Source organism: Dermacentor variabilis, chromosome 4 (genome assembly GCF_050947875.1).
Source record: "Dermacentor variabilis isolate Ectoservices chromosome 4, ASM5094787v1, whole genome shotgun sequence".
Taxonomy (NCBI): domain Eukaryota; kingdom Metazoa; phylum Arthropoda; class Arachnida; order Ixodida; family Ixodidae; genus Dermacentor; species Dermacentor variabilis.
The window spans coordinates 66,611,618-66,638,727 of record NC_134571.1 but is presented as its reverse complement, the minus strand read 5'-3'; the positions used below and the strand labels follow the sequence as shown (position 1 = coordinate 66,638,727).

Sequence of the window (27,110 nt, the reverse complement as noted above, 5' to 3'; positions counted from 1 at the left end):
TTATCCCGGAGTAGTATAATCAGGTAGGTCATTTTATTTTACTTCAAATTGCCCTGCTGACACATAACGCACTATCTCTTGTTTGATAAAGAGGTGTCTTGCACATACCCCAGCATCAAACTTTCAGAGCGATGAGAGAAAATATTAGAAGAAAAAAAAAACATTAACCGGGTAACCGGTTACGCCATAAGGCAAGTGCCGAGCGTCATCACGCTTGTTATATCGTACAATGTCCGTTGAAAATGAAAGCCCTCCCTATAGACCCACGAGCAAAAAATAGGGAAGGCAGGCCATATTTCACTGCAATGTTTGCAACAGCCAATCCTTTTGAGAAGAGCGCGCGTTGAAACCACTCGTCTGACCTTTCTTCCAACACAATTTTGCCGCTCTCTGATATTGATTACACCGCCTCGCTGGCGGCTGATGGCTCCTCAGAGGACAAGTGATTTATATCGGAATGATCTCGGTTTCAGCCGCAATCGTAACGTTTCATATCAGCCTTTTGATATGAAACGTCTATAAAATCGGTCGTAAGGGGGTCGCTTGCCAAAACGTATGTAGAGAAAAAATAGCATTACCCCTTATATCTTTTCAACCCAGTTACCCACGCGCTTTACTTTGGTATCGTTGTGTACAGGAAAGAAGCCATTACTTGATCATGAATGTGCCGTGTCCACAGATGGCGCAGTTGTCTCACCACGCAAGACACGCTTGGAGCTATATCTATATTTTTGATCAGCCTTCAAAGAGCTACGGCTCGGTAGTACGTTAGTCCATCCGTACGTGACCGGTCGCGTTCGTGAGAACTCGACCAGCCATAGTAGGTGTAATGCACCAAGCCCAAAGCTGCAGGTGACTTTATTATTTTGGAGCGTAGTGGTGTTTTCACACTCTTGTTGCACCCTGAAACGTTTATTAATTCCACTGTAATATTTCACACGGTATGATTTGTGCCTTTAAGGTATGCTGGGGCCATTCTGAGAGCAATGAACGGTCAAAGTCGACAAAAAGATGGAGCTTCCTAATGCAAAACGGGTTACTTCAATGGCCAAGTTTTCCTTTCTACAGACCCGCTTAGCCTTCTGATCGCAAAATTATCATTTTAGAAGAGTTCATTATCCAATGTTTCGGGGGTTTTCTTACGATTCAAGTATATGACAAATACAGCCGCAAGTAGCGGTACCATAATTGGGGTTCCTTTACAAACGTATTCCTTATCAGTAGTGGTTGAAGCATTCAACATAATGGTGGTCTTTCCTGTATTTACAGCTTGCATTCTAACCATGTTGCATAATTTGCTAGTAATATTTCTGTGAGAAGTTCCCGACCTATCATCACGTGCAGCCCTGTTCTAGTTCCCTAATTTGGATAACTTATGTAAAGACAGAGGATGAACATAGGAACGCTTGTCCATTTTTTATAAATGTACTAGTCAGAATCAACACAGAGCACAGAGCAGCCAGGTGCCACACTTATGCCGGCACAGCAAGCATTAAACCGCGAGTTCGACAACTCGAATGAGAGAAACCGCTTCCTGTTTCAATTATGGGAATGAGCGCTTGGTTCATTTAGGCTAAAGCTCTCAGCGTCCATCAGTAATTAAGACATAGTCTCAATTTAGAGTGTCTGAGCGAAGTAATAAATGCCATGTCTCATGGTACAAACCAGCACACTCTACCTCTCTTTCTGGCAGCACACGGAATTATGGCACTGAATCGACCAGATGAATTAGTATTGGAACGCTTGTCCCTTTTTACTTTCAAAGGTTTACTAGTCAAAATCAACACAGAGCCCAGAGCTGCCAGGTGCCCTCCCTATGTCGGCACTGGTGGCAAACTCGACAACTCGAATGAGAGAAACCACTTCCTGTTCCCCGTATGGGAATGTGCGCTTGGTTCATTTAAGCTAAAGCTCTCAGCGTCCCTCACTAATGAAGACGTAGTCTCAATTTAGAGTGTCTGAGTGAACTACTAAATGCTAGGTCTCATGGTACAAACGAGCGTACTCTACCTTTCTCTCTGGCAGCACACGGAATTAGGGATCTGAATGCACCCGATGAATATAGTATTTCAGCAGATATGAGCAAACGCTCGTGACAGCCTCAACCAAAAATTAAGCCCCATTGTTTAGGGAGTTCGATTTATTATAAGCCGGACTTTTCCTGAACTCAGATTCCCCCATGTCGGTGGGTACAAACTGTTGTGATGTCGGGGTCCCCGCGTCCAACGAAGGTTCCATGAATGATGACGTGCCAGGCGGCGGGATAAACAAGCGTTCCGAGCGACGCTGACGAGAATGAAAAAAGGATTATATTAAAAAAGGTTCATGATCAAGTTTTACAGCACGGCTCCAACTATCGGAGCAGACTACATGCTAGCGTCTTTGCACGTCCGACCGTTTGTGCGGGTCCGAGTGTCTGTCCATGTCAGAGTGTATCTCCTCTTTCTCAGACGCCCGGATCCACTTTTATGCTATTTTCTTCCCTCCTTTCCTAGTAGAGGGAATTCATTGGCCAATCACAAACGCCGAATCGTTGACCACCTCTATCACCGCTCACTGGTCTTCTAGGTGCTGCTTGTAGTGCTCCTGTCTTCAGCAAGCTGCTGATTGCGCTCGAACGTGGCATATCTGTCTCCAACCTGGCACACTGCGATGCAACTGCGTATCAAACCGTGAACCCGGCGTTGACTTCCCCGGGAGTGCCTGCAAATGAGCTTGTCATCAATTGGTTGCCTCTTAGTGACGGTCAAGAGGGCGCCGTTGCTGTTTTCAAGCGAAGTGAATGATGAGGCGTGAACCGGATGGTGCATCGGTAGGTCGAGTTGTTCGATGTAGCTTGGCCGGCTTGATACCTGCATTGCTCAAAGCCATGGGACCGCAGCTTCCGAAAATGAAGATCTTCTGGCCAAAGGCGTCTTGATAGGTGGGCTCTGACTGGACTACCTAAATGCAAGATGACAAACTCCAAGGAGTGACCGTTGTCAGCTAGACACAATGCCGCAAGCGTCACATGCAAGCCACCCTCATCGCCAGACTGTACAAGTTAAAAAAAAAATCTGACAAACCCCTATCCAAACGAAACCCTGAAACACAAGCTTCTCATTGGTCTGGACAAGTACCAAGAAACTTCCAATTATGTGTCCTCGCAAATAGGCACAAACGGAGTTTATGCATTGAAGTAATGTAATCATGAACTTGAGCTTCCACAGATCAGGAGAGCGAAGGGAGAACTGGTCTTGATTAATTCATACCCGAAACGCTTAGTCCATGATAGCTACATGATCATTACATTGTCCTCTAAACAAAGTTCCTAATCTCAAACGTTCAAAAAAATTATGTCGTAGAAAAAGCTCATGAACGCAATCTACAAAACGTGCCTCGAAAAGAACTGCTGCCTAATCAAACAAGACTCGTTATGAACTACCGCTAAAGTATAACTTATCAACTTGCGCGTGACCTTTCAAACTGTATGCAACACTCACCCTATATGCCTTACAATTCAACAGGTGTCGTCACGTAAACTTTCCACTTCAAACAGGATTTAGCTGAATCGAAAATGCGAACAACCTAACAAAAAATTGTGGTATTCCTTACTCTTCGCACATGTTCAGCACGCAACTAATCTCCTACAATATGAATACAAAAGAACAACACTATTTGCAACGCGTCTTCCAGATTTCCTTTTTTGTCCTCAGCCGAATCCTTTCAGACGAGCTCGAGAGTGTCACGCATTCCGGGGTTCTCGCAAAGTGCGGTCGCGAAGAAAACAAAAGCCGCTAATTTGCCTGACTCGCCTAGTAGTTGCGACTTTAGAACAGCGTCCGCGTGCTAGGAGAGGGGTACATTCACAGATCCGCGCGCGCACTGTTTCCTTAGATGCCAGGCAGTTGCCTTCATTTGGCCCCGCGTGTGACGACCTCATATAGCAGCCTCCTGTACGCTTCCCTTTGTCCTTCTGCTTAGAACGAGACGTCCTCAGTGCGGTTAGGCGACGGTTACTACGCCTGAATCTTCGCGAAACTCTCCTTTTCGTGACGCGGGTCACGTCGGATCCCCGATCCCTGCAAACGTCTAAGCTTGAAATTTACCGTCCTTTGCTTTTTCGCAGTCTTCGGCTGAATCCTGATTTTCGAGCCTTTGCCTCTGTCGCCTTGGTGCTTCGCACGTTTGATTCGAGACGCCTCGACCGCGTCCGCCTTTCTCCTCTTAGGCCTATGCCTTTTCTTCACCATCTGTTCTCACCAATCCGAACAGCCATAGGTCACCTTTTCAGCCTGGCTGGCCGGCCGGCCGAACTTGCCGCCTCTGTACACACTTGGGCTAACGTGCCCTCCGTTTCTTGTGCGGGGAAATCACCGCTTTTTACCACCTTCTCCACGCTTCCGGCTAGTAACATGTTTGACTCGTCACTGCGCGCAGCTGCTTCGGGAGTCATTCCATGGTCCTCTGATCGCTGCTCAATACGGGACACGCCTATCAGTCTCCGAGTCTCCTCCCGTGTTCTCGCCCTGAAGGCTCCCATATTGGAGAAGGGTTCTCCTCGCTCCGTCAGCGTTTGCTCTGACCCATTCGAAGAGCCATGGCTGACTTGCTCTGGCAGGCTGGAAGAAATTGCCGCATTCCTACACAGCTGGTCGTTCTTTGTAAGCTGTCCCATATACGGCTTCAACAGCTGCAGGTTATTATCGGAGTCATCAATTGTGGCAAATATCACCCGCTTCTCACAGCTACTGGCCATGTGTTCTTTGTTTCCGCTGTTGTAACAAACAACTCTCTTCCGTGCCTCCAACGCGCGGGCACTGTCTGTGGGTGCCTTCATGCGCTACTTCACGTGCGTCACCCTCCCTCCTGAAGCGTGCCGGGGGAGGAGATTAACTATATCAACTGCCTCGAAAGTGTGGAGCTGGCGTCGCGCTATCAGCCATCTAAGTATCTGACTTTTGTGCTCAAGCTGTGCCATCCTAAGAGCGTGCCGTTGCGCTGCCTCCTGCTCGCGCCTCTCGTACTCCTCTGCTTCTCGTTTGCACTTTTCGTCCTCTTCACGCTCGTGCCTCTTGCACTCTTTTCTTTTCTTTCAAGAATGGTTTCTCAAGTCTCGTTAGCTTCCTCGACCGCCACTTCTTCTGCCTTCATGACATCGAGAACTTTGTCTTTCGTTTTTGCGGGGCCGGTGGCAATGCCGAACTCCTCGAAAATTAGAAGTAGGTCCTGCGCTTCAAATTTCTCCATAGCGAACTTTCAAAACATTGCTTACTAGAAAAAACCCGTACTCTCTTAGCATCTGCTTTCCTGCACTAGAGAAAGTTCTGGCGACATGAACAGCGAACATTAGGCACTAGCTAGTCCGTGCTTATCGCTACCATCACGAGATTGCAGAATTTCTCATCGCTCCTTTTTTACGAAATTTTCCTGGCCTCACTGGTCTCCTCCATACTCCTCTCCTTATTCTGCGAAACTCTAATTGTTGCCCTTTTCCTTTCGCAGGGTCAACCGAAATGCCAATCTGCTCACAACTGGAGTTCTGGGATTTGCAACTTCTCCCTGCCCAAAGTGCACCCAGTGTTTCTTCCCCACTAGTAATTTAGCCCACGGGACACTCAATTCTCGGTCTGTGAGACAAAATCACTAATAACACCAAACATCATCACCGACTTTCTGCGCTAATGAGTCTGGCGAAAAAAAAAAGCAAGCACGTAGCACTCAGCACACCGATGTAGCCGACGCCAACCAATTCCATAAGCTGCCAGCCACTGTTGCGGAGTCGGGGGTCCGTGCATCCAATGAAGGTTCCATGGATGGTGCCGTGCCAGATTCCGGGAGAAAGAAGCGTTCCGACCAACGTTGAAGAGAATGAAAAAAGATTGTATTAAAAAAAGTATATGGTTCCGTTTTACAACACGATTCCAACTATTGAAGCACACTACATGCCATGTTTTGCATGTCCGCGTGTCTCTTCTCTTTCACAGCCATCCGTATCCACTTTTTATTCCTGTTTCTTTCCTCTTTCCCTCATTGAGGGAATTCGCTGGCCAATCACAAACGCCGAATCGTTCACCACCTCTATCGCCCCTTACTCGTCTTCTGCGTGCTGCTCGTGGTGCTCCACCGTGGCACACCTGTCTCCAACGGGGCACACTGCGAGGCAACTGCATGGCAAACCGTGAACCTGCCGTTAATTTCACCGGGAGTCTTTGGCAAAGAGCCTGTCGTCGATTAGTGCCCTTTTTGTGACATTCAGGAGGGCGCCGTTGATGTCTTGAAGCGAAATGAATAATGAGGCATGAACAACAACCGTGACAAATGCATGTCGCTGGTGGGGCACCCCCCCCCCCCCCGCTCTGAAGGACCCCCCGGCGCAACAATACATACGCACAGTTGGCATGCGGGTGCGGTGGGCGACACCAGAGGAGGCTCTCTAATGTGACTCACCATGTTTGCCTGAAGACGTAAGAGAACAACATTCGGTTGGACTGGCAGCACTGAAAGGGGGGAGCCAAATATCTGCGCGTTCACTGCGGCCTGAGTGGCGTGCCTTCTGGATACCTGCAGGCGCACTGTGGCCAAAAATAGGCAACAAACAGGAGTACGCTGATCAGCCACAAAGAAGAAAAGAAGAAATACGCTAGCTGTAATAGAAAAATCATGCTTTTTATTGTTTCCTCTTTATTTTATTTTTTTGCCAGAGAAAAAAAAATTCGTTGTAACATTCACTGTTGCGTAAAGGGCTAAAGCTTCCCTTAGTTTTCGGTAGATGGTTAAGATGTTCAACAGACAGTAATGAAAAATAAATTGAAGTTCTCGCCCGCCACCTTTCATTTACAATAAATTTGCAAGACATGATTACGGAAAAGGAAAGTAAGATAATATGAGATCTACTTCTGGTTCTGCCTGGTCAGGATCGCGCATACTTACAATTGTTGGTTGTGTGAACTGTTACAGCTACTTTAATGTTTCATTTGCACAACTTATTATGCTTGTTTAGTATAATTAATAACATAAAATGCTTGGCTTAAACATTACTCGAGGTTCTTCTCGAGGCTTCCAGCAGACCCCAATTTCACTGAATTTACGTCGTCGCCCGGTATAGCTTAACACAGGACAGCACGTGTGTAACAAGTTGATACATACGTATATCCATCTGTACTACTGCATCATCGACTTTGTTCTTTGCAAAATAAAAGAAAATAGAAGCGATTTAGCAGTAAATGGGAGAGAAATGCCTTAGAATTACGTCGCACCTCTTTAGAGTTCTGCATTCATGAGTTAAACCGCGTTCACCACATTGCAAAGTGTTCTTCAGGACTTCACTCGATGCGTCCTGCATATTCGAGGAGCGAAGTAAATCTGACGGCGGGAGCAGACCACCGCCAGTTGCACTATATTACACACATACACACGCGCATACGCATACATGTACACAAATACACGCTCTTCTAAGCTTTCATCCCCCTTTAGCTTTACCACGTTACCGGCTTCCCACAATTCCCACACAGGTTTTTCCGCTTTGACATTCCCAATGCGTCCTTATCAAAACAAGCGCTACATAAACATCATCATCGCAACAAATATACGCCGTCAATAAACCAATTTGATCCCTTTGAATCTTTCTCTCGGTTTAAAGCGAATAGTTCTCTTTGGCTTTTTCACCCGTTTTCTTTCTCGAACTTTCTCAGTTGAAGTTGTAGGTCCTCGTGCAGCCGAGCTATGAAGAGCGTTGGTAGCCGATCGTTATTCGCGCCAGATCTTGGTAACGTCTGAAGCTTTGTGACGTCTGTGACGTCTTTGTGAAGTCTGAAGGTGCCGTGGTTGGTGGTGTACAGCGGTGTGTCACGTTTCTCCGCCGCCTGTTCTGAAGGTTGGAAGGAGAGAGAGATAGAGAATAAAGACCTTTTTACGACAAAGCACTGCGGAGAAGTTTTCAGTCGAAGACGCCTTGAGCTCTTCGAGATTCTGCAGATCTCAACACCGGCTGGTTTTGATCATCGAGGCTCGAGCTGGACGATGCTCGCTCCCAATATCTTGTTGGAAGAACACAAGGAATTAGTCGAATCAAGTCGAAATATTTTGCAGCCCCCCTCACATGAAACAGGATTCCAGGGGCTTCTCAGAAGTGGCGTAGCAGGAAGTATGGGGTGGAGCACAAAGGTTTCTAGCCGAAATCCGTTGCCTGACTCTCGTCTATAGCTGCGACGAATTGTACTTTTCTTGAAGTGGAAAATTTAACTCTAAACCAGACAAAGACTGGGGGAGAGCACAAACAAGGAACGATTACTATCAACTGAAGATTTCTTACTTTCACAGTAGAGGTAATACAATGGAGGTTGCGGTATCTGTTGGAAAACAATGTCAAAAGCGTCAACTGTGAACAACAACGTCTTAACGACAACGCCACATATTTTTACAGAGTATATCACACAACAATCAGCCACCTAGTGCTCGATATATCAGTACTGCAAACGGGCACTGAGAACAACAAAAAAGGGCTTTTTGGTCTAACCTAATAGGTGGAAAGTCTCATTCCGCATGTGACGTCAGATCTCCAACGGGTACCTTCGAGAGTACTCAACGTGTCTGAAACGCAGAAGCTTGTGGCGCAGCAACTATCTCATCATCATCATCATCATCAGCCTAGTTACGCCCACTGCAGGGCAAAGGCCGCTCCCATACTTCTCCAACTACCCCGGTCATGTACTAATTGTGGCCATGTTGTCCCTGCAAACGTCTTAATGTCATCCGCCCACCTAACTTTCTGCCGCCCCCTGCTACGCATCCCTTCCCTTGGAATCCAGTCCGTAACCCTTAGTGACCATCGGTTATCTTCCCTCCTCATTACATGTCTGGCCCATGCCCATTTCTTTTTCTTGATTTCAACTAAGATGTCGTTTACCCGCGTTTGTTGCCTCACCCAATCTGCTCTTTTCTTATCCCTTAACGTCACACCCATCATTCTTCTTTCCATAGCTCGTTGCGTCGTCCTCAATTTCAGCAGAACCCTTTTCGTAAGTCTCCAGGTTTCTGCCCCATATGTGAGTACTGGTAACACACAGCTGTTATACACTTTCCTTTTGAGGGATAGTGGCAACCTGCTGTTCATGATTTGAGAATGCCTGCCAAACGCACCCCAGCCCATTCTTATTCTTCTGGTTATTTCAGTCTCATGATCCGGATCCGTGGTCACTACCTGCCCTAAGTAGATGTAGTCCCTTACCCCTTCAGTGCTTCGCTACCTATCGTAAACTGCTGTTCTCTTCCGAGCCTGTTAAACATTACTTTAGTTTTCTGCAGATTAATTTTCAGACCCACCCTTCTGCTTTGCCTCTCCAGGTCAGTGAGCATGCATTGCAATTGGTCTCCTGAGTTACTAAGCAAGGCAATATCATCAGCGAATCGCAAGTTGCTAAGGTATTCTCCATCAACTTTTATCCCCAATTCTTCCCACTCCAGGCCTCTGAATACCTCCTGTAAACATGCTGTGAATAGCATTGGAGATATCGTATCTCCCTGTCTGACGCCTTTCTTTATAGGGATTTTGTTACTTTCTTTGTGGAGGACTACGGTGGCTGTGGAGCCGCTATAGATATCTTCCAGTATCTTTACATATGGCTCATCTACACCCTGATTCCGTAATGCCTCCACGACTGCTGAGGTTTCGACTGAATCAAACGCTTTCTCGTAATCAATGAAAGCTATATATAACGGTTGGTTATATTCTGCACATTTCTCTATCACTTGATTGATAGTGTGAATATGGTCTATTGTTGAGTAGCCTTTACGGAATCCTGCCTGGTCCTTTGGTTGACAGAAGTCTAAGGTGTTCCTGATTCTATTTGCGATTACCTTAGTAAATACTTTGTAGGCAACGGACAGTAAGCTGATCGGTCTATAATTTTTCAAGTCTGTGGCGTCCCCTTTCTTATGGATTAGGATTATGTTAGCGTTCTTCCAAGATTCCGGTACGCTCGAGTTAATGAGGCATTGCGTATACAGGGTGGCCAGTTTCTCTAGAACAATCTGACCACCATCCTTCAACAAATCTGCTGTTACCTGATCCTCCCCAGCTGCCTTCCCCCTTTGCATAGCTCCTAAGGCTTTCTTTACTTCTTCTGGCGTTACCTGTGGGATTTCGAATTCCTCTAGGCTATTCTCTCTTCCACTATCGTCGTGGGTGCCACTGGTACTGTATAAATCTCTATAGAACTCCTCAGCCACTTGAACTATCTCATCCATATTAGTAACGATATTGCCGGCTTTGTCTCTTAACGCCCACATCTGATTCTTGCCTATTCCTAGTTTCTTCTTCACTGTTTTTAGGCTTCCTCCGTTCCTGAGAGCCTGTTCAATTCTATCCATATTATAGTTCCTGATGTCCGCTGTCTTACGCTTGTTGATTAACTTAGAAAATTCTGCAAGTTCTATTCTAGCTGTAGGGTTAGAGGCTTTCATACATTGGCGTTTCTTGATCAGATCTTTCGTCTCCTGCGATAGCTTACTGGTTTCCTGTCTAACGGAGTTACCACCGACTTCTATTGCGCACTCCTTAATGGTTCCCATGAGATAGTCGTTCATTGCTTCAACACTAAGGTCCTCTTCCTGAGTTAAAGCCGAATACCTGTTCTGTAGCTTGATCCGGAATTCCTCTAGTTTCCCTCTTACCGCTAACTCATTGATTGACTTCTTGTGTACCAGTTTATTCCGTTCCCTCCTCAAGTCTAGGCTAATTCGAGTTCTTACAATCCTATGGTCACTGCAGCGTACCTTGCCGAGTACGTCTACATCTTGTATGATGCCAGGGTTCGCGCAGAGTATGAAGTCGATTTCATTTCTAGTCTCACCATTCGGGCTCCTCCACGTCCACTTTCGGCTAACCCGCTTGCGGAAAAAGGTGTTCATTATCCGCATATTATTCTGTTCTGCAAACTCTGCTAATAATTCTCCTCTGCTATTCCTAGAGCCTATGCCATATTCCCCCACTGACTTGTCTCCAGCCTGCTTCTTGCCTACCTTGGCATTGAAGTCGCCCATCAGTATAGTGTATTTTGTTTTGACTTTACCCATCGCCGATTCCACGTCTTCATAAAAGCTTTCGACTTCCTGGTCATCATGACTGCATGTAGGGGCATAGACTTGTACCACCTTCAATTTGTACCTCTTATTAAGTTTCACAACAAGACCTGCCACCCTCTCGTTAATGCTATAGAATTCCTGTATGATACCAGCTATTTCCTTATTAATCAGGAATCCGACTCCTAGTTCTCGTCTCTCCGCTAAGCCCCGGTAACACAGTACATGCCCGCTTTTTAGCACTGTATATGCTTCTTTTGTCCTCCTAACCTCACTGAGCCCTATTATATCCCATTTACTACCCTCTAATTCCTCCAATAACACTGCTAGACTCGCCTCACTAGATAGCGTTCTAACGTTAAACGTTGCCAGGTTCAGATTCCAATGGCGGCCTGTCCGGAGCCAGGTATTCTTAGCACCCTCTGCAGCGTTACAGATCTGACCGCCGCCGTGGTCAGTTGCTTCGCGGCTGCTGGGGACTGAGGGCCGGGGTTTGATTGTTGTATTCATATAGGAGGTTGTGGCCAAGTACTGCACCAGGGTGGCCAATCCTGCTCTGGTGAGAGAGTGCATTACCGGTTCTGGTCACCGGGATCAGGCCGCACTCCAGGCCTGTTTGTGCAATTTTCTCAACACACGGTTTTTTTTTGTATTTCCCGGAGGAGAATTGCGCGGCACCGGGATTTGAATCACGGTCCTCTTGCATTGGAGACGGATACTCTACCGTCCCCGCAGGAGTTCTCATTGCTCCTATCTCATTGCCTATCAAATATTGATTTACAATCAACTTAATTTCAAACTTAACCTAAAGGTCATCTGAAGTGCCATGCTGCCAGAAAATAGGATGAACAGGTGCTTGGTAACATGGTTGTTTAATTTGCAAAACTTCCAGCAGCTTACTACAGTGACCACAAGACAATCTCCTCATGATGACAACCAAAAGAAAACATAATAGACATGATCAAACATGATTGTCGAAATGAAATATTCTCAAGTCGCGAAATTCCTACGACATAATAAAATGTTTTAACACCTTGAAAAAAATTTCATATGCCTTTGGCTAACTATTTATACCTGCGAACCTAATGTTTTATAAAGCTGTACATTTGCCCAAGATAAAACTAGACATAGGGAGTTTCAGAGTGCCAAAATCTGTACAGTCATTTCGAATTCCCCAGCACGCAATGCTATAGTATAGATAAAAAGGAAGTTGCACAATGGCAAAGAGGTTAAGGCTAAAACTTATTTATCTGAACAGCACTTTTATCTAACTTCACGGAAATTTTTACTATAGTTCAATATTTCCAATAATTCTTGATTCATTAAATTCTTACTTCAAGTTATACATTACTCTTCTTCGACCAATTATAAGCGACTCTTCTAGACAATTCTCCTGTTGTGTGTGAGCGCAATTATTTTGAGGAAAACGCAAGCAACGAAAACAATATTTTGGTCTTCACTGCAGGAGAATGCTACTGTCGGACTAAATGAGTTCAGAGCTGAACGAATCACTCAAGTTTGCTTTTTTTGTAAGCGTAGACTATGCCATGACTTCCTAAAATGTGTGCGCTCTTTTAGCGATTGAGCTTGAATGAAGTCCTCATCTTCAAGCGTTTCACACCTCTGTATCTCGCCTGCAATTCTTTTTGTTTTCTCTTCAAAGAAAGAGAATAACCAATGATTCTCAGAACCTAACTTGGCGAAAAGACAGGCCGCTGCTCAACCGATTCGTTGCATAACGTCCGCCCGCTGATCAAAGCAGTCTGGCATTGCGCTCCCCCTGACTGGTCACAACACTAACCTACTTGTCATACGTCGGCCACCGCATTTCACATAGATGCCTGAAGGGAGGATGCCCCAGGGAAAAGCATTCTTTGGATTGTTTTCTGCCGCTGACGTGTCTAGTTCGGGTGCGTTGAGCGCTGCCTTAGCGGCATCAGCACCAAGAGATGACAAGATATTTTTCTGTTCTCTGACGGCTCCGCTTTGTCGGCCACCCAATTGTTCGCTCTATTATGTCGATCAAAAGCAGGCACTGATGCAATGCAACCACCTTGGCGTCAATGATAGCAAAGCTGCTGCTTCTCTACGTGCCGGAGATTAGGAAAAATTCCTTGGTGACTAACGTATACCGCGTTAGCAAGTAACGATATGGCGTCGCGCGCATAAATGCACCTTACAATATAGTTCAATTACTGCATAGAACGACATTCCAGAAAGCTTTGCGGAGGTACCATATAACTCTTTCACAATACTTAATCTGAGGGCGAGGCGCCTTCTAAGAAGCATGATCACTATATCTGGGAAAATGTGATAGGCGGGACAGGTGGGTGAGAGAATAGAATCAGTTCAGCCAATGAGAAGTACCTGAAAAGCAGGTGAGCGCGTGATAATTGCACTCTGTTACTAAGTGCGCACGTGCGTGTATACTCGTATACGAAAGATAACTAGCAATAATGCACTGTAAGCATTGATGTGCTAAAGAAATAGGTAGAAGAATGCAAGCAGCCATTTCAATATAGAAATAAAGCACTGATGGAATCCTGCGACCGCCGGAGCGACCATTGGAAATTAAATGTGAAGCGAGACTGATACTAAACGCTCAATCTTGTTTTCTTGAGGCACTTTTCTCGATGGATTCCCGGACAGCGCTCTATGGGCGAGGCTGTCCGCCATCTCGTTGCCTATGACACCTATGTGCGAGGGAACCCATTGGAAGCGGTGTTGTTCCACTTCAGTTCTTTGTGGAGCTCAACTCACAAGCCATGTGTGACCAAGGACCTCAAAAGAAACCAAGCCACTTTACTGCTCCGCATTCGTACGGGCTCTGCTCGTACCCCTGCGTGGATGTATAAGACTGGCCTGGCGTTGTCTCGATTATGTTCAGTTCGTGGTGTGTGCGGTGACATAGAACATTACCTTATGTGCTGCACGTGGTATAACGCGGAAAGGAGTGTGTTATTCGGGTCTCTCAAGAAGATAGGAGTTCCTCACAGTTCTCTTCAGGACATTGTTTTCCCGCGCGGAAACCAGTTGTGTAGGAAGGAGGTCTCTCGCCTTCTTTTAAATTACCTTCAGGACACGGATTTGGCCTCCACATGGTGACCTTAGGAGTGACTATCTGTAATTGTGAGGTCTGTGACTGATTTATGTGATTTATTTAGTTTAGGTGTCGCTACGGTGGAGAAATTGGTGGCAGCAACTGCAAGGCTAATCCCACCAGTAGCCTACAACCACTTAACTCAATCAACAATTAAGCGCTCAATCGTCCGCGGTGTAGGCAGACGTTGTGCCCCTTCAGGTCACAATCACCAGCCCACACTTTCGTTTCTTTTCCTTTTGTTTAAGGGAACATGTATTTTGAAGCTATATAATAATAATAATAATAATAATAATAATAATAATAATAATAATAATAATAATAATAATAATAATAATAATAATAATAATAATAATAATAATAATAATAATAATAATAATAATAATAATAATAATAACTTTTCAAAGGTGTTTATTAAAGTGCCCAAGAACGACTCGAGGGTCCTGGTGCCGCCGCACTCGACAAAACAGTGCACAGGAAGAACAATGCGAGCTGACACACCCACACACACACGCGCACACATAAAAAAGAGAGTAATTTCACGAATACAGATTTTAACAGAGCATAAAATGTGTGCACGAAGAGAATACAAAGCAACAGTGGAGAAACAAAAAAAAAAGGATTACGGAATGACTGAATACTCATCAGAAATGACAGTTTTTGTTCAGTTATTGAAATTCCTCTGCAACTCCTTTCAGGACAACATTAAAATTAGTCATAAAGATATCCAGGCACTTTGAATGGGTGTTATATACCGCCAGCACTCTATATAGAGAGTCACAAAAATCTGAAATCTCAAAGCACCACTGTTTTCTTGTGCCTTTCTGCGGAATGTAAAAGCGCACATTAGAATGCAAGTGCAAGCAGCAGATTTTCCCATGTATTAATTTGAGAAGAAAAAGAACATCCGGTTTGTCGCATCTACAAGTAAGGGTAGTAACTCGAATGCCTGGGTTAGCTGTGTGGGATGGAAGGCTTCTGACAAAATAGATGTTTAAATACAGGTGTGAACCTTTTTTCCACATTTCTGAGTCCACAATTTGACCGACAAGTGCCGCCCCAAACCACGGCGGCGTACTCAAGGACTGGAAGGCATACGCTCTTATATAAAGTTACAAATGGCCAAGGTTGTTTGAAGTATCTCGTCACCCGATATACTATGCCGAACGTTCGAAATGCACGCTGCTCCGTCTGTTCTGAGAGTGCTATCGAAGTACACTCCAAGGTCCTTCGTTCACTGAGCTCTTGGCACCAGAACGTTTTTTACGCTATGGGGAAAGAAAGTCCTGTTAGTCTTCCACGAGAAGTTTACAACCTTCGTTTTTGAAGCATTTATGACCAGCTTGTTTTCAGCGTACCATGAAGCAACATTTTCAATGTCCTTCTGAAGAGCGGCACTATCATTAACATTTTTACCGCTTTGAAAAGTTTCGCGTCATCAGCATATAGCAAAAATGAAGAGTATTTAATGAGTGTCGAAACGTCGTTAATAAACAGCCGGAAAAGAAGAGAGCCCAGGACAGACCCTTCAGGAACTCCACTTGTAACCGCATAAAGTTCTGATGACTGACCATTTATGCTAACGTAGCAGTACCAATCCTGTATGTAGCCTCCCATCAGCGTTGTGACAGAGTGGTGCAAATCAAGTTCTCTCAACTATTCAAGGAGTATTGTGTGTAATACGACATCAAACGCCTCACTGAGGTCAAAATAAATGACACCCAGCTGTCCATTCTTATACACTGCTTGAGAGGCATGCATCATGAAGCTAATGAGGTTGGTAGTTGTGGAGCGTCCCGATATGATCCATGCTGCTGACGAATCCCTGTATTTTCAACAGAGGATGAAATTATTGAGTGCAGAGTTGACTCGAATAATTTAGGTGCCACGCATAGGAGAAAAATATGCCTGTTGTTAATGGGAGCAGTTATTACCCCAGGCTTAAAGATGAGAACGATCCGCGTTGTTTTCCAAGCCTTTGGGAATGTGTTCGTCATTAAAGCCCAATTAAAAGTAGGCACTGAAACAAGCAAGCACCCGTACGTATTAATCAAAGCAGGTGGAATGTCATCACGACCACACGAAAAAGACGGTGTTAAGCGTTTGATGCTCTTAAAGACAAGTTCCTCTGTGACCGATCGACAGTCCGTATCTCTATCTCTCTCTATCTCTCTATCATGTTCAATTGACTTAGCTGTTGCGAGCATCTGCCGGCGCTGGCGGTCGCTGCTGCTTCCTTGTCCTCTATCGCGCAGGGCGTAGGTGGCATGCGGCGTCTTTGATTTCTGAGCAAAAAATTATGCATGGTTCTGCTATGGCAAACGCCAGAGAACGGCGGTGCTAGGCCAAGGCCAGTATAGTAGTGCCAAACCACACACTCAATCTAACTTTTGCTGGGCTTTCCCCAGCTCCGCTGGGCTCTGGTGTTTGCGATAGCTGAGCCAGGCACAATTTTTTCCACTGCAGTAAAGAGGACTGTTGAAGCGAGCGTGCGGGGTTTTATCGGATAGCAGTGACGTCACACCACATTTCTTTATTTATACTCTGGTTCCACTCTCTCTCAGCTTTTTCTGCCCCAGCTCGGCGAGGCTACGGACGTTAAGAGAAACCCAGGGACGTTCTAGCAGCTCCACTGCAACATCGTTCACATGATTCCGGTGCAAAACCAACATGCTAACGTTGAAACATTACAAAAGAACATACCTCCACCAATTTAATTGCAAAACTCGTTAACATGCCCCGCAGTAAAACCCCAAAACGTTTATCGCAGCGCAAGCTCGAAAGACCCTTCAGTGGCATTCATTTGAATATTGTTATTTTCGCATTCACAACTCATAAGGAGTGCTTAGGAGCGCTCGGATTTTTCGTAAGTCGGGGACTTCCGCTTCAATGAATAATTCCGAAATTTTCTTCTGAAATTCCAGAAATGAATTTAGGAGTTCGTTCTTGTTGTGCGCCCACCTTTTTTGCGTGCTCTCGACTATAGCGCACTGTCGGAAGACACCTTCAGCTCCGTTGGTCTCCGCTCTTTAAATCCATGCGTGAGAAGATATGCAAGTTCAACCGTTCACTCGGAAGTGTGGCATCGTGATTTTTCCGCTGATACGTTATGCGCATTTGCTATGACTTGTATGTGTGTCGAAGTACGCTGTATTCTTTAAGGTGCACCGAATGCAGCTTTATCCGCTTGCCACTGGTTTATTCTTTCCCTCCATGTTGACTACGCTTACCTTATCACGGACATAAAATCATCTACGGCACTCGAAAATCTATTGCAACACGTTGCCTTACCAATCAGCTCTGGTGTGACAGGTTGCAGAAGAAAAAGTGCAAGGGCACATGAGTGAAAGCTGGTAAAGAGTATCAATGGCCAACTTGTAGTCATTATTATGAAGTAAGCACACAGCTTGATGTTTTTCATTCACCTAGTGAAGACGAGGTGAAGCCAAAGTGAAAGTCACATAAAAGACAACTCAAATAGCGCACACAACACCACATCCAACGCAGGAAACTACTAAAGAATTGCTTATCAGCCAGTATCAGGCCAGAAAATGGAGCACATCATGCACTACACATTTTAAAATTGCGAAGAAAGATGCTTACTTGCGAAGAAATCGCATTTAGTTCATCATATTGAAATAAATGAAGCTCTAATAGTCGCAGTTTGCCTATGAGCATTTCTAGCCTGCTTGCTTCATTTTTTCGTATATCTTTTACGGTTTCGCGAAGTAGACTGCAGAATACCACAGCATTAATCCTCAATATAATATTCTTAGGCACACTTACACAGTGATTGCACTTGTACACAACGAACAATACAAAGCCTAAAGAAATACTGATCGTACGTATATTATCTTAAACGCTTTCCAGTTCTAAACAGTCTTTTCTCGGTGCTTTAAAAGTTTCCTTCGCGTAGATGGCAATGTGGGAGAGCAATGCAGAAGCACTGCAACTCTGCTGCACTGAAAAATAGAAGCGTTAGGCTGAACGTGCCGCGCAAATGAGAGACTTATCTGCCCGTGTTACTTTGATGGACGGAAATGAATGGGTGCCAAACGAGCTCCGACGGCAAATGCACATCAACCCCCTCTTTACTTTCTCATTGATTCCTTGTTTTAGCTATCTCATAAGAAGAACACTAACTACTTTTTGTATTTTTGTTTGAACCACCGCAGGCATCAAGAATACCAAAAATAATCTTTGAGATAAGAGACCTACTTTCAAATTTTATGCATACGATACTTTCTATAGGTTATTTTGTAGTCATCGCTGTCTCCTTTCATCACGCATGATTGCCTGCCAACACGTAATGGCCAGCATGTCTGCCTTCGTTTACGGGCATCGATCATTCGCTTATCATCGCTGTTTGAGTGTCCGACACAAAACGTGTGAGCTCGCAAAGTTCGTCTCGCTGACTCGCTTTCTTCAAGAGTTGAAGAAAGAAATGCTGCAAACGTTTTTTCTCAGCACATGCACAATCTACAAATTTTACTTTTAATAATAACACAGAAGGCTTCCTTGCTCATTTAGGCGTTAACAGTAATCGCTAAGCACTTTGAATCGTCTTTGATAGATTGTGGACGTAGTTTTAAACCATCGGTGCGCTTCCTTCCAAAGATGAGTGCTATTTTTCTACATCCACCGCAAAGATGAAATGCTCGCGTTTAGTTTGCTCATGAGAAGAGCACATATCAGCGTGTTCTGAGAAAATTTCTGGCGTGTTCTGCATAGTATCACGTGTCAATGGGAAAAAAGGGTAAGCAATATGAAAGCAGCAAAAGTAATTCGAGTTTTCATATGTCATAATAGCGAATATATATATATATATATATATATATATATAGAGAGAGAGAGAAAGAGAGAGAGAGGAAAAGAAAGGGGGCCTGATTTTTTATTAGTCATGTCATAAGAAGCCAACAAATACTGATACCAAGAAGAACATAGGGGAAATTACTTGTGCCTAATAAATGAAATAAACAAACGATAAATTACGGGAATAAAATGGATGAAAAAAACAACTTGCCGCAGGCGAAAAACCATCCCACAACCTTCGCGTGCGAAGGTTGTGGGATCGTTGTGAGACCTTTAAACCAAGAACATGTGTAACGTTTAATTTGTAATAGATGTAAAACAAAGAAATGCTTTTATGGCACGCCCGTTAAACATACATTTGTTCCATTTGAGAGAATAATTTAATTCTAGTAGCTTTAGGACGTAGAACTTTAATGAACTCAGTATGGATGGACGGTAAAAACTTTATTGTGGTCCATTAGGCCGCACTAGTTTCCCAGCGCGACCTGGGCCGCTCCCACGTTGGGACCCGAACGCCAAGTCTTTCGGCCGCTTCGCGGGCCCCCTTGGACTGCCCATAGCTGTTCTTCGAATTTGAGCCAATGCAGAGCTGCGTTCCACTGCTCTTCAATGTTGTCCTTGTCGCTGCGTAACGCGGAGCAACGTCAGAGCATACGAGTAAGACCTGTGGTGTCGTTACATTTATCGCATGTTGTAGGTGTAGAGAACTCTGGATAAATTTTGTTGATTAGAAGTGGGTTCGAATAGGTCCTAGTTTGCAAAAAGCTGGAGCGTAATGACTGTGTGGAGGAGGGAAGACCCTGCGTCCTAGATAGAAGTGCTTGGTTAGCTCGTTGTACGTGAGGTAGAGGTCCCTGCAATCTGGAACCTCGGCATCTCCTTACGTTGTGGCTGCATGGTTGACAAGTCCTTGTGCTGCATTGTGGGCAGATTCGTTGAGGTTCGCGGGAGCACCCGCGATTTCCCCCATATGAGCAGGGAACCAGATGATCATGTCGGGTTTGATGACCTTTCCGCCGAAAATTTCCAGGGCCTCTCTAGGGATTACTCCTTTGGAAAAATGCTCGAACGGCTACCCTAGAATCATTGTTGATCCTGGATCTCTTTGAGTCTAGAAGTGCCCATGCGGTGGCTACGTGTTCTGCAATTTCTGGTTGTGTGGTGTACGTGGAAGCCGAATGGACGACTTCACCTTTGCTGTTCAGAAGGACCGCTGTGAAGGCTCATCTATTGGACAGGAAAGCCGCGTCGACGAACGAGCATTCTTCAGCCTGATTTTTAGCTTTCTCTAGTAGGGCTTTCGCTCTGGCTTGCCTTCTGCCCACATTATGAATGGGGTGATCATTCCTTGGAACAGGCATGACTGTAATGTTCTTCCGCAGATCTTCGGTAATTTATCTATGCTTACTATGTAGGGCGCTAATTGGTATACCGTTCGGTTTGAGGATGTGTCTTTCTGATCACACGGTGGAGAGTATAATGAGCTGGGCCTTTCCTTGTGCCTCGGCTATTTCCTCAGGTGTATTGTGCAGCATTAGTTGCATGAGTCTTTGAGTTTCCGTGTACATAGGGAGGCCAAGAGATACCTTGATTACATACTTTAACAATGCATTGGGTTTGTATCTTTCAGATCTCTGTCACTCGTGCATGGCTGCTACGTAGGCGAAGTGACATAGCACAAAGGCGTGAACTAGTCTGATGACGTAGTCTCCTCCAAGCTCATTTTAGTGTTTAGTTACTTTTTTGAAGAGCCTGATTGCGTGGTCCAGCTTGTTAGCGATATGTAGAATGGTTTGATTATTGGACCCATTGGCTACTATAACCGAGACCAGGACCCGAATGAAGTCCAGCCTTGGGATGACGCTACCGCTTCTGGTATAGAGCGCTATGTCCTTCTCCCCAGGACGAAGCCACCCCATGGGATTGCGGCCTTGTCTCTTAGGTCGGTATAGTAGCAGCTTCGATTTCTTGGGTGAGCATCGGAGTCCCATTGAGATGAAGTACTCTTCAATGACGTTTACGGCGTCTTGTAATCTTTGTTTTATTTCTCCGTCGCTGCCTCTAGTATACCATATCGTGACGTCATCCGCTTATATAATGTATTCTGTGCCTTCGATGTCTTCGAGTCTTCTGGCGAAATCTATCATGGCAATATTGAAAAGAGTGGCCGAGATGACCGCTGCTTGGGGTGTTCCTCGGTTACCTAGCTTTATTACACGTCCTCAGCCTTGAGCGTTGCCATCCTTCCACTGAGAAAGGCTTCGACATATTGATGAAAGTGACTAACGAGAACGAAGTTTGGAATGGGTTTGAGAATAAACTTATGGAGGACAGTATCAAAGGCTTTCTCCATGTCTATTCCCACTATTGTTGTCGTATCCCTAGTCTTGTGACTGATTATTTGATTCTTGAGTAGGAGCATGGCATCTTACGTAAATAGACCAGGCCTGAAGCGATCATCGTGTGAAGTTAAACCTCGTGCTCTTCCAGGTACCGAGCTAACCGATTCAGTATTGCATGTTCGCAACCTTTCCCACGCACGATGTGAGTGGGGTCGGTCATAGATTCTCGAAGCCAAGGGGCTTGCCCGGTTTTGGGATTAAAATGGTGTGGGCCGTCTTCCATACGCCAGGAATCTCACCGCTCTTCCACGTCTCATTAATTAGTTGTGTCATGTACTCTATGGATTCGTCATCCTGACTGCGAATCATCTTGCTTGTTATCCAATCGAGAACAGGGGCAGATCTTCTGTTGAGGACATGTAAAGCTGCCCTGACCTCTCTTACTCTCAACTCAGCATCTCAAGTTGGGTTGCCTGTTTCCACATATTCCAATCGAGGACGGGGTGACTGCTGCGTGTCCTCGACGGATAGGTACGTATTCACTAGCTGTGTAATAACTTCTGGCTTGGAAGAGTCATTCTGTGCCACGCGCGGGATCTTACTTAACGTGTTGCGTTGATTCGGTTTTGTGTTGGTTTAGTCTAGTGGGTGCTTCCGTAGATTCCAGGTTCCTTCTTTTCTCATTCGGCCATCTATAGAGTTGCAAACCTCATCCCACTGTTGCTTATAGATGGTTTTGCAGAGCTCTTCTATGGCTCGATTGGTTTCGGCAATTTTCTTTCTCAGCCTACAGTTGTGTGTCTGAGCCCTCCATCGGTTGAGTAGGGATTGTCCAGGTTTTGTGAAGTGCGCCATTTGGCTATCCATCTCGTCGATTGAGAGATCCGTCCGCACCTCTTTCGTTTAGCGCCAACGTCCTCACTTAGTTGTGCGGTCCACTGTTCCAAGCTTAAGTTGACTTGTATTGAGACTGTTAGACTCCATGCGTTGTACGAGAGGTTCAGAGGCCTTGGGATGTAGAGCTGGAGCAACTGTATCGTTAAGATATGCTTCGATGTTGAGGAATCTGTGAGCTGCAGTCTAAAACAACTTATTTTAGGTCCTAAGAGGCCGCTGCAGACTATAGACAAGGTGTAGGATATAGTCCAGAAAATACGGCACGGTGCCATCGAGAAATTCCTGCAATGAATATCAAGCTCCGTCTATTTTCTTATATTCCTTCTGCAGAATGACTATAGGATGTGGAGTGTGGCAAAACATTTTTACGGTATCATATGTTCTCACGAACAAAGCTATTAGCGTCTATATGCAAATGCATAAAATCATGTTATAGAGCTTATAATAAAAGTGATAGCATAATGTGTACGCACGGAAATAAATTGAATTGAATTCTCGGGTTTTACGTGTCAAAACTGCATTTAATTATGAGGCACTGCGTAGTGCGGGACTTCGGAATCATTTTGATCACCAAAGGGCATCATTAACATGCCCCACCTCCCCCCCCCCCCCCGTACAGGCCATGGACATTTTTGCATTTCGCCCTCATCCAAATGCGGCCGCCACGGCCACGATTTCCGTCCGCGACCTCGTCATTGGCAACGCAACACCATCGCCGCTTAGCGACCACGGTGGTTCGCGTATTGTCTACAGTAGCGCAAGCCTACGTGCCAATTGTAATGGTTACTTAAACGCGAGAGTCGCTCGGCACGCCCATCGTCTTACACACACACACACACACACACACACACACACATATATATATATATATATATATATATATATATATATATATATATATATTCGGATGCATGAGTCCATGATCTCAACAATAACTTTGCATAAAAGAGGGAACGAATCATGAAGTATTAGGAGACCATATATTCTATGAACATAATAAACAGACCTTTGAGATAGTTCGGTTCGATTAGTGGTTACTGCAAAACACACCTCTAGAGGATGTACAAAAAGAGCACGAATAACGGCACAATGCCTATCCTGTCCTCTATGTTTCCTCTATCCCGTCCTCTATTTTGTACTTGTTTCATTTCCGATAAAGAATTAAGGTTAGCTGGCACATGTGTATTGAAACTGAGGGCAGGTAGTCGTTATTTCAAGGCGTACCGGGCCAACTTTCTAGCAGCAGCTGCTGCAGATCTATATACGATACGAACGAAAACAGCTCAACATGAGAAAGCGGAATTGAAATGTCTGGTAACTGAAGATGTTTCCATAAACTACTTTTTTCACAGATTACATTCTCACACTTCTTTAGCTTTATCTTCTATTCTTCTAACTGACTTGAAAATCAATTTGGCAATCTAACTATTTAGTAGTGATATCTTAGGTAGCTTAAGCAACACACGTCTTAGAAAAGTTATCAAAGATTTCCATAAAATCACTAGTTTTGTCGACAGAGTTTCATTCCCATTATATCTTCACTCTATCTTCTTGAGTAAACCAGCTCTCGATAACATGGGGTAATTTGGTGATATGCGATCGTATACGGTCTTCCTACTTTTTCGGATAGTAATCAACGTTGCTTGATAATGAAGTAATGCAATGCCAGACGAGACACGAAATTATTACTTTTTGTTCTTTGTCGTAACTGCATGTCTTGCTACCAATAAAAGTACCGGCGCTTAGATCGTATAATCTCCGGATGGAATTCAGTACGAATATTTGAAAAGAAAAATGTTGTTTTTTTATCAAAACTACGGCCTTTCATTTTTCCTATTTTAAAACAAAATGAAATGTCAAGTTAGCGTGTGTCCTCTCGTGAAAAAGAACAACATGGAAACAAAAAAAAGAGGAAGCGTTTTCTATGTTCAATCAACGGAAGATCTTGTAAATTATGAAGAACTGCCTTTTCTTATATAGTGGTGCCCCCTGACATTGACAATAATGAAGCGAGGAACCGACATATTACCGCATGCACATGGATTGTTGCGTGCTTATTGAAGGAGAACAGTTTCATACTGCAGCGCCGTCGAGAGCGATCCCGATGAAATAATCAAGTGTTTTGGGTTTTTCCAGACAAGAAAGTTGTAGGGGGCCCAACGAAAGAGAGACATTCGTAATGAATTACTGGAAATTTAGTAGTCGTTACAAGCAATCGCTCAGTAGCTGGTGTCTGGAATATTCACGGCTCTCCTGCAGCACAATATTTCAGGGTAGTCCCCATTTGGGTGAGTATTTTTGTTCTTGGCCACCTATAGGTATATGCTTATCATTTATATTCGAACCTAAACAAATATTTGGTCATTTCGAATAGTAGCTTCGTGAATTATTATTTGAAAGTTAAGGTATCCACACATTCCTACTTAATAGTGTCTTTAGCAATTGTTATTTCTTGTAATGTGGTGAAAGTGTAAGCTCAAGGTGGATGAGTAGAGGGTAACCGATTAAGCATAACGTAAAAGTGAAGAAGGAAATCGGAAAAAAAAATAATTTGACACACTGCTTTTCTACAAACAACATTGTTTTTTGAGGGACACCGTTTGTACACCGTGTACATGGTTTATATTTCATAGTATTGCATTATGCACTTGTTTAACGAGAGAAACTTTCTATGCAGCGAGATAAAAACGGCTAGATTCGGCTCTGTAGGCTGAATGTGGCGGTTACTTCCCTGCAGAGCCACTGTCGATCCGGCACAAATTATCTAACTGGTGTTGATATTCTTTTTGCGCTCTAACCAGATATGAAGAAGGCAAATTTCTTGCTGTACTTTGGCGAGCTTAATTTACCAGCTATCTTTAGGGCATCGCTAGATGGGATGTTCTGTGTGAAGGAAGCTGAAAAAGAAAGCACCAAATTCGGTACAAAAACCTAACGATCCAACACAGTTGTAGAAATTTAGCGAAGCGAGTATTTTAGTGCTTTACAAATAACGGCGTGTGTACAATTTTGTTCCTTTTATTTGTTTATTTATTTATTTTTATTTGAAAAATACTGTCAGCCTTATACAGGCCATTACAGGGAGTGGACGGGTTTGGAGTGGACGGGGACGGGTTTCATCTTTCCTGTGAGCTCATGCAATCTTTATGTTTATCCACCACTGAGGTGATAACTTCATTATCAAGGACATTTTATGTTGTCTTGTTTCATCCCTTGCGTCAGAGAGGCGCATGCCCACTCTGGAGGAGGGCAGACACCCCATGCCACATACGAAATGTATCAATAAAAGAAAATCAAGTAAGCCACAGAATACGGAAAATTAACAGTTGAGTGTGCTTTAGAGATACTTGGAGCCTGAATCGTATGCCCACATCTTAAGTAGGAATTTGTTTATTTGATGGGCAAAAATGAAGTTGCGCCTACTGGCATGCACTGTCGGTCAGCACACGAGGGTTTTATGTGAGCCGCTCACTGGCATGCAAACGTATCCACAGAGATAGCACGTGACCGGCGCAGCAGCAGGCAGCAACAACAGCCAGGCCAAATCAGGGAAGGTGAACAAAGAAAACTTCGTTAAAAAAAATGTGCAGACATAAGCAGTGTTCACGTTTCGGCTAGTTGGTTAGGCCTAATTATACTGACAGCGATAAAGTAAAGCTTAGACACTGGAGAAAGGGGGTATAATTCACGGCCCGATGCTTTGTCTCGTTTCTTCTCTAGTGCCCAAATTTTAGTGCCGCGCTGTCAGTTTAATTATGAGCTGATATAACTTAGCCATAAAAGGGTACACAACTACAAAAACAAACATATACCCCGATAACAACAGGGCACGATGCTGGGCTAGATGGTGCATAGCTGTCGATTTTTGTGGTACTAAAGCTTAGCAACCTGAAAAGGGTGGGGAACAGGCACGATGTCCATATGGTGTTTTTTGCACCAAACACTTTGACGCGGCTTTGTGTCTTTGTTTCCAAACAGAAGGCAAAGTTGGCGCTTGAGAAGAAGTACTCTACGCCCTATCTGTTCTGGCACCGTAGGCGCGGCACATGAAATGCATCTGAGCTGTGGCATGGCATACATCGGCCAAACTGGTCGGTATGGGAATAGCCGAGCATGGAAACGTGCCCTCCCAAATAAGAATGAAAATGATTCGCAGCTGCCCATCCAGTGTGGCCTTTGTGGCTATGTACCGCAGCTTGAGGGCATGCGCATTCTTTCAAGAAGCTGTTATTAACGGCAAGCGCAGTGGTGGAAGCATATGATATCAGGAAAATGGGTAGCCTCTACATTAGTGTACTATCTCTTTCTATTTACAACAGTTATATTCAGTTGATATCGTCTTAGGTCGTCTACATTTGTGTTTTGGCTCAATCGGTACCATGCAAGCATTCAATATATGCAGGCGGTTCTATAATATCAAATTTGTACCAGATTTACGTTTTTTTCTGTTTGTTTATACTGATTCCTCCGCTAACATATTGCATCACAAACATTGACAGTACCCAGAAAATGACGCTTGAGTTAGCCCTGATAAATTTCTTGAATACGTTGTAACTGTCAACCGCGTTACTTTAGACAGAGATTGAATGAAGCTTCGTTTTACTGATTCTGGCTTTGTAACGTACTACAGTTACAATGCGGCTGTGAGAGGTGCCGTTGTCTAGGCTTCCCGATGTTTTGACAGAATGTTGATTAGACTTGCATCTAAATCTAACAACTCGAGATTTTTAATTCAGATTTCGCCACCACGGTAACGCGGCTTTCATTGCGGGTAATCGAGCCTGTAGCATACCATCATCATCATCATCATCATCATCTTCTCCTTCTTCATCATCATCATCATCATCATCAGCCTGGTTACGCCCACTGCAGGACAAAGGCCTCTCCCATACTTGTCC

At 44.5% G+C, this 27,110-nt stretch overlaps 1 long non-coding RNA gene across 1 annotated transcript in view; it reads left to right on the top strand.

Moving 5' to 3' along the window:
* The window catches only part of LOC142577794 (uncharacterized), a 104,630-nt gene extending 80,157 nt beyond the window's left edge, over positions 1-24,473 (top strand). The window contains exon 4 of the long non-coding RNA XR_012827065.1: positions 24,349-24,473. This is a non-coding gene — a long non-coding RNA (uncharacterized LOC142577794). The remainder of the gene's footprint in view (positions 1-24,348) is intronic.
* The last annotated feature ends 2,637 nt before the right edge of the window (positions 24,474-27,110 follow it).